General features: G+C 38.8%; 2 protein-coding genes across 3 annotated transcripts in view; one reads left to right on the plus strand and one right to left on the minus strand.

The window, feature by feature from the left end:
* Window positions 1–6,456, plus strand: part of LOC102982825 (folliculin-interacting protein 2) — a 215,546-nt gene that overhangs the window by 172,796 nt on the left and 36,294 nt on the right. The gene's annotated exons all lie outside the window — the stretch shown is intronic.
* Window positions 1–6,456, minus strand: part of SPMIP2 (sperm microtubule inner protein 2) — a 168,912-nt gene that overhangs the window by 37,188 nt on the left and 125,268 nt on the right. The gene's annotated exons all lie outside the window — the stretch shown is intronic.

Consider the following 6,456-nt stretch of genomic DNA (forward strand, 5'->3'; position numbering starts at 1 on the left):
TTTGCCTGTCACCTTTGTTAGGTCTCTTGTTTCTTGGATCATATTCCTTTCTCTTTCCTGGATTTCCCCCTATTGTCTTGCTAGATTATATTCTCCAGTTGCTTCTTAGGAAAAAATGCATTTTTTTGAGTACATACATACATGAAAATGTCTCTTTTCAACCTTCCCATTTGATAGTTGAGCTGGGTATAGAATTCCGGGTTGAAAGTCACTTTCTGGCAGACAGGGAGGTCATTGACAAGTGTCTTCCAGAGCCCAGTATTGCTGTCAAGAAGTGTGATGCCTTATTCATTCTGGATCCTTTATATATGTCCTAGTTTTCCTCTGGAGGGCTTGACAGTAGTCTTCATCCCAGCAGTGAAATTTCACAGTGACATGCCTTGACACAGTTGTTTTGCTGTTGTTGTCATTTTGCTTCGGTGGAGACTTCCAATCTGGAAATTCATGTTATTCCCCTCTGAGAAATTTTCTTATTGATTTTCTTTCTTCTGTTTTCTCTGATCTCTTTTGAGGTCTCTTATTAGTCAGATATTAGACTAATTTAATTTTAATTGATTTCTTACTTTACTATTTTTCACTTCTTTTCTGTCTCTTGGACTTTTTGTTTTACTTTTGTGAGATTAACTCAACTATATAGCATGAAATTTCTCTCCTATACTGAATCTCTATACTGATTTTTTTGCTAACAATAAAATAGTAATTGTAATAAATGCATTTTGTTACATTATTTCAATGTACTTCATTTATTTAACTAATTGATAATGTTTATTAACAGAATGGCCTGATTTGCTCAAGATACCTTCAGGTTAGTCTCTTGTCCAAGTGATCAGTTCCATTAGCTTCCTGTTTCACTCTCAAAAGTGTCCTATTTTGGGTGATAAAATACATGGTCACACTATTTACTGAGCACTTAGTATGTACCAAGTGCTGTCCTAAGTGCCGTATGTATAACAACACATCTGAACAACAACCAGCAGAGTAGATTCTAATCATTTTACAGATTGGGAACCTGAGCCATAAATAGTTTAAGTAACTCAAGGTGTCACAGCTACCAGGTGGTAAAGCGGGGACTTGAATGCGGGAAGTCTGCTTCAGAGCCTTGCACTTTTTTTTCTTTATCAACTATATTTGTTTGTTTGTTTAATATTTGTATTTATTTACTTATTATTGAGGTATAGTTGATTTATAATATCATGTTAGTTTCAGGTGTACAGCACATTTTATACATATATGTATGTATACATATATATTTATATTCTTTTCCAGATTCTTTTCCCTTATAGGTTATTACAAAATATTGAGTATAGTTCCCTGTGCTGTAGAGTCGGTTCTTGTTGGTTTTCTATTTTATATATAGTAGTGTGTATCTGTTAATCCTAACCTACTAATATATCCCTCCCCCACTTCCCCCTTTGGTAACCGTAAGTTTGTTTTCTATGTTTGTGAGTCTATTTCTGTTTTGTATATAAGTTCGTTTGTATCATTTCTTTTATATTCCACATATAAATGATATCATATGATATTTGTCTTTGTCTGGCTTACTTCACTTAGTATAATAATCTCTGGGTCCACCCATGTTGCTGCAAATGGCATTATTTCATTCTTTTTTTATGGCTGAGTTATATTCTATTGTATATATGTACCACATCTCTTAACCACTATAGATCCCACTTCATCACTGCTTACAATCCCTTATTTGAGGGATAGTAGGTTATTTCTGAATTTGCATTACTGCAAACACTGTTGGACTCCTTTCTAGCTTAACCTTTCTTTACGTCCTTCATTATTTTCCTGGAGGATAAATTCCTAGTGAAACCAGCTGTCTTGATTCTCAAGTCACACTCTTTAGACTATGCCGTGCTGTGCACCTCCTGAGGATAGGAACTGGCTAACAAACCCCTTGATTATGAAAAGGCAGGAAACAAGAAAGCAGACTAGGAGAGCCAACACTCTGAAAAGAGCTGTGATCCTCAAGTAAATGAAAAGTCAGGGGAGGTTGTAGTTCATTCTGATTTTTGAAACTTGTGGTGGTCTTCTCTGCATGGCTGACACCTAGTCTGATCACTCTCAGCTTACAATCTGCAGCCTCCTTGACACCCACACCCTGACCCCCACCGTCTACTGTCAATGGCTGCCCATGGGAACCTGAACCAGTCCTTAAGACATTAGTCCTAAGACAAATCTATACATCAGCAAAGGAGTGGCAAAGAGGCAACTTTGTAGTGACATTAGGGCAGAGTCATATCAGCAGCTCCTTTCTGGAAGGAGGTTTGCCTGTGAATGAGTGTTGATTTTATAATCTCAGCAAGACTTTCATTTGCATGGATAACAAGTTTACCCAGGTAGGCAGCCATAGATTTTCCTAAAATGCTCCTTCTAAATCCAGCTTAAATTTCATCTCTCTCAGGAAGTCCCCACGACTTGAAGTTCTCCAGCTTTTCCGGCCTGAGCTATACCAATTTGTGCCATTCGGAGTACAAGAAGCACTGGAATTTGTCTTTTACACTGATTCAGCAAATATGTATTGAGTACCCATGTATGCCAAGCTCTGTGTTAAACGTAAGGAAGAGAAAAAGAAAGCAAGATATTTCCATGCCCCACAATTTTCAATAATGTGTAGCTTCTACAGATTTTAATTACTCCTTAAACAAAACAAAAAGCCCTGCCCGTTCACTATTTGCAGTGCCTTCTCTTATAATTTGACTCTTTTAATTTGACTGTAAACTGTTCTCCCATTTCCTATCTGTGCTTTTTATTCTTCTTATTGAAATTAAACATACTGTTTGTATATATTGGAAAACACCCAACTGCAAACAGAAGAGACCACATAACAATGAGTTAATCATCAGGTCACATGTCTAGAGAAACTTCTGTATTTAAAGCAAGAGAATGTTTCCTTTAATTCAGAAGAAAAAAAATAGAGTCAACCCACACCCAGTTACTGCAATCATTCTCCATCAATGGATATTGTATTGAAATCTGTTTACATCTATCTGTCTTGAGAGTCTGTCAGCTACTTGAATGCAAGGACCCTGTATTTTAATTAAGGTCTTCATCTCAAGTCTGTTGAACGATATCTTTACTGGTCTTTAAGATTCAATACACAGGATAACACACCATTGATTTAATAACAGCTTTACATGGGAAGAGAAAAAGAGGCCCTACATCTATAAACAATTATTATAAAACACATCCTGATTTCAAGAAAGTTAAATTTTAAAAGTATGCCCCAGAATGGAGGAAATCCTGTCATTGTCCTCGACTGGACTTCTGGTCTCGAAAACAAGGTGGACTCTTGCCTCTATTAAGTCAGTGGACAGAAATTCTTTAGTGTTGGTTGTATTGACTCAACTCATCCTCCTCTTCCTCCAGTGCTTTTTCTGAGACCGCTGATAATTTCCAAATATTTGTCTGTTATTGTTTTCTGGGATTTCCATTTCCTCGTATGGAACCCTCCTCTTTGAATTCTTCGCTGGCTTTTACAGCCTCCTACTGTCCTCAGGGTCCTGCCTCTGAGGCTCTATGGTCCTTCACTCACCTTGTCCTCTGTGTGGGCGCCCCAGCCCCCCAGGCTCTTCCCCTTCCTCTGTCAGTCCTCATGAGTGGCGCTCAGCCCTGGCTGATCATCAGAATTGCTTGGAGAGCCCTTGGAAAAGGTCCAAGCCCAGATCCCAACCCAGATCCACAGCATCAGTCAACCTGGACTGATATATCAGCTCTGTGCCCTTCCTTGTTCATGTACCTTAGCCTCCGAAGCTCAGTTCCTTCACCTGTGAAATTAAGATAATGCTGAAATCTGCTGCATCCCACGGCTGAGTACATTCTTGCTCTCCATCGTCGCGGCAAACATCATCTCCTCTTCTCTTTCTTTAAAGCCTGCATGTCTTTGAAAGCTCAGCTCAAATCCTTCCCTTCTCACTGACTCCATCATCACAATTTATTTTGGGTTGTTTACAAAGCACACTGAAAACTCAAGAGGGACCTGTTGAAAATGAAACTGTCTCCTGGCTGAGCTTCCTACAACTGTCTTGTCACTTTTCAGTGTTTTTCTCCACACAGCACTCCAACATTCCAGAGGGATCTTTTAAAAAAATTGGATTACGTTGCTTTCTATTTTAAATCTTCCAATGAATTCTCTTTGTTCTTAGGTTAAAATTCAAATCTTCTAACCTGGCCACAAGGTTCTACAAAATCTAACCTTCACCTTGCTCCCCTCCCATTGCCACCGTGGTCCTACCTAGATACATTCTTTCCATCCTCTGAGCCCTGTTCAGGCTGTTCCCTGGGCCAGGAATGATCTTGTACTCACCTTTCCAAGCCAACTTAATAATTACTTCTTGGGTGAACACTTCTCTGACCTTCAGTCCAGGTCGATGTCCCTGGTAAAACCTTCTCTTTCCATCCCATCAACACCCTTTGTAATGAAATGTTTTATCATGAACTGGATGGAATAGGGCAGGATATTAACTTTTCTTTAATATACCACTGTATCGTTTTATTTGTTGCCATAAGCATGCATTATATTTGTCATTTAAAAACATTATTTAAAAGCATGCAAGACAGTATGACGTAGTTGTTCAATGTCTCTCCCCTTCCCTAGAATACAAATTCCAAGAAGGGCATATACCAGGCTTGTCTTGTTCAGCACTGTGGCTGCAGGATCTAGCTGTGCTTTGAACACAAGAGGTGCTAGATTTGTAGAGTGAATGCAGTTGACTGAGAGGACAGAACATGAAAACGGTCGGGGAGGCTAAGCACGAAACTTGCCCAGGATGGAGATGGCCCACGGTCCAGCTGAGAGAACGCAAGCAGGTGGGCACACCTGGGCCTGTCAGAGTCAGCATTCTCTTCAAGAGCCTCTCCCCAGCCGAAGGTGGGGCCCGGAAGGCTTTTAAGCAGCAGTTGTGCTTAGTCTCGAGAGGGCAGCGTTCAGCTTACTGGCACCTGACTATTTAGAAACAGGACCCGAGCCAGAGGCTGTGGGCAAATCTAATTTTTAACTTTATATTTAAATTTTTTATATTTAAATTTTTTTAACTTTTCTAGTTATACTTTTCTAATTGTATTTAATTTTTTAAACTTTTCTACTTATAATTTTCTAATTACATTTAAATTTTTAAAACTTTTCTAGTTATAATTTTCTAATTATAATATCTTCATTAGGAATTTAGTACTCACCATATGCAGCTTGGTTTCATAATTTTGATATATATATTTATCTACAATTTCCCAACCGAATCCACAATTCCCTAGGTACAAGGTCTTTCTCATGAACATTTTGCATCCTCATGACTTGGTACAATCCATGTCATATTCCCTACAAGTGAATGTAGCCAACATTCTCTCATCCAAGGAAAACGCTCAAAGTGTCAATATTTCTCAGATTCTTTCCAACAAGTTTTTTATGTTTAAATAAGGCAAGCAGATGTTCACACTTGTATCACCAATGCTTGTTGAAGTTACTGTGATTTTCAATGGGCTTTCATTATTTTTGTTGTTTTTGCTTAGAAATATTTGATAGGGTATTTGTAAATAGGTGTTTGCAATGTTATTTGAACAAATGAAATGGAATATTTAAATGAGAACATGTGCTTTGCATGCAATAATTGTAATTATTTCTCCATGGCTTTAAACATAGGACATGCTTTGTAAGTTGTAGGAATTGTGCAATGATATCTTTTGTTCTCCTGGATCGTATCATAGTAACTAATAGACATTTGACATGGGGTTTATGGTCTTGTCTCTTTTTGGTGCAGCTTATGTTGTGGTGATATAGCAGAAACAGACTACAATCCACTAATTTTGTACATGCTAATAACGGGAATCTTCAATGATTAAAAAGGAGGTGAAGTCGGCTCCAGAAACCCTGACCTCCAAAAGTCTAAGAAGAACAAAGACATTATTGAATCTGCAGTCTTTAAGAGCAATGCTGATTGATCCCTTTCCCTCTTAGAAATCTGAATTATATGTTCCATCTAGATGACACGCCTAGGTTTTGCTTTTCCCGTAATTGAACATACCTTGCACTAGACATGTTTAATTTAGGTTACTAGCTGCCTTAAGAGAGTGTCAATTCAAGCCATGGTATGACTTCAGTAGGACTACGTTTATTAACCAACATGACCCTTTATGATGGTTTCTAGGCCAACAGCATGCAATGAGGGTTTTTTAATTTTTATTTTTTTATTTACTTTTAAAATTATTTTTGTTTATTTATTTTTGGCTGCATTGGGTCTTTGTTGCTGCGTGTGGGCTTTCTTTAGTTGTGGCGAGCGGGGGCTACTCTTCGTTGCGGCGCGTGGGCTTCTCATTGCGGTGGCTTCTCTTGTTGCGGAGCACGGGCTCTAGGTGCTCAGGTTTCAGTAGTTGTGGCGCGTGGGCTCAGTAGTTACGGTACACGGGCTTAGTTGCTCCGTGGCCTGTGGGATCTTCCCAGACCAGGGCTCGAACCCGTGT

This window comes from Physeter macrocephalus, chromosome 7 (assembly GCF_002837175.3).
Source record: "Physeter macrocephalus isolate SW-GA chromosome 7, ASM283717v5, whole genome shotgun sequence".
NCBI lineage: Eukaryota > Metazoa > Chordata > Mammalia > Artiodactyla > Physeteridae > Physeter > Physeter macrocephalus.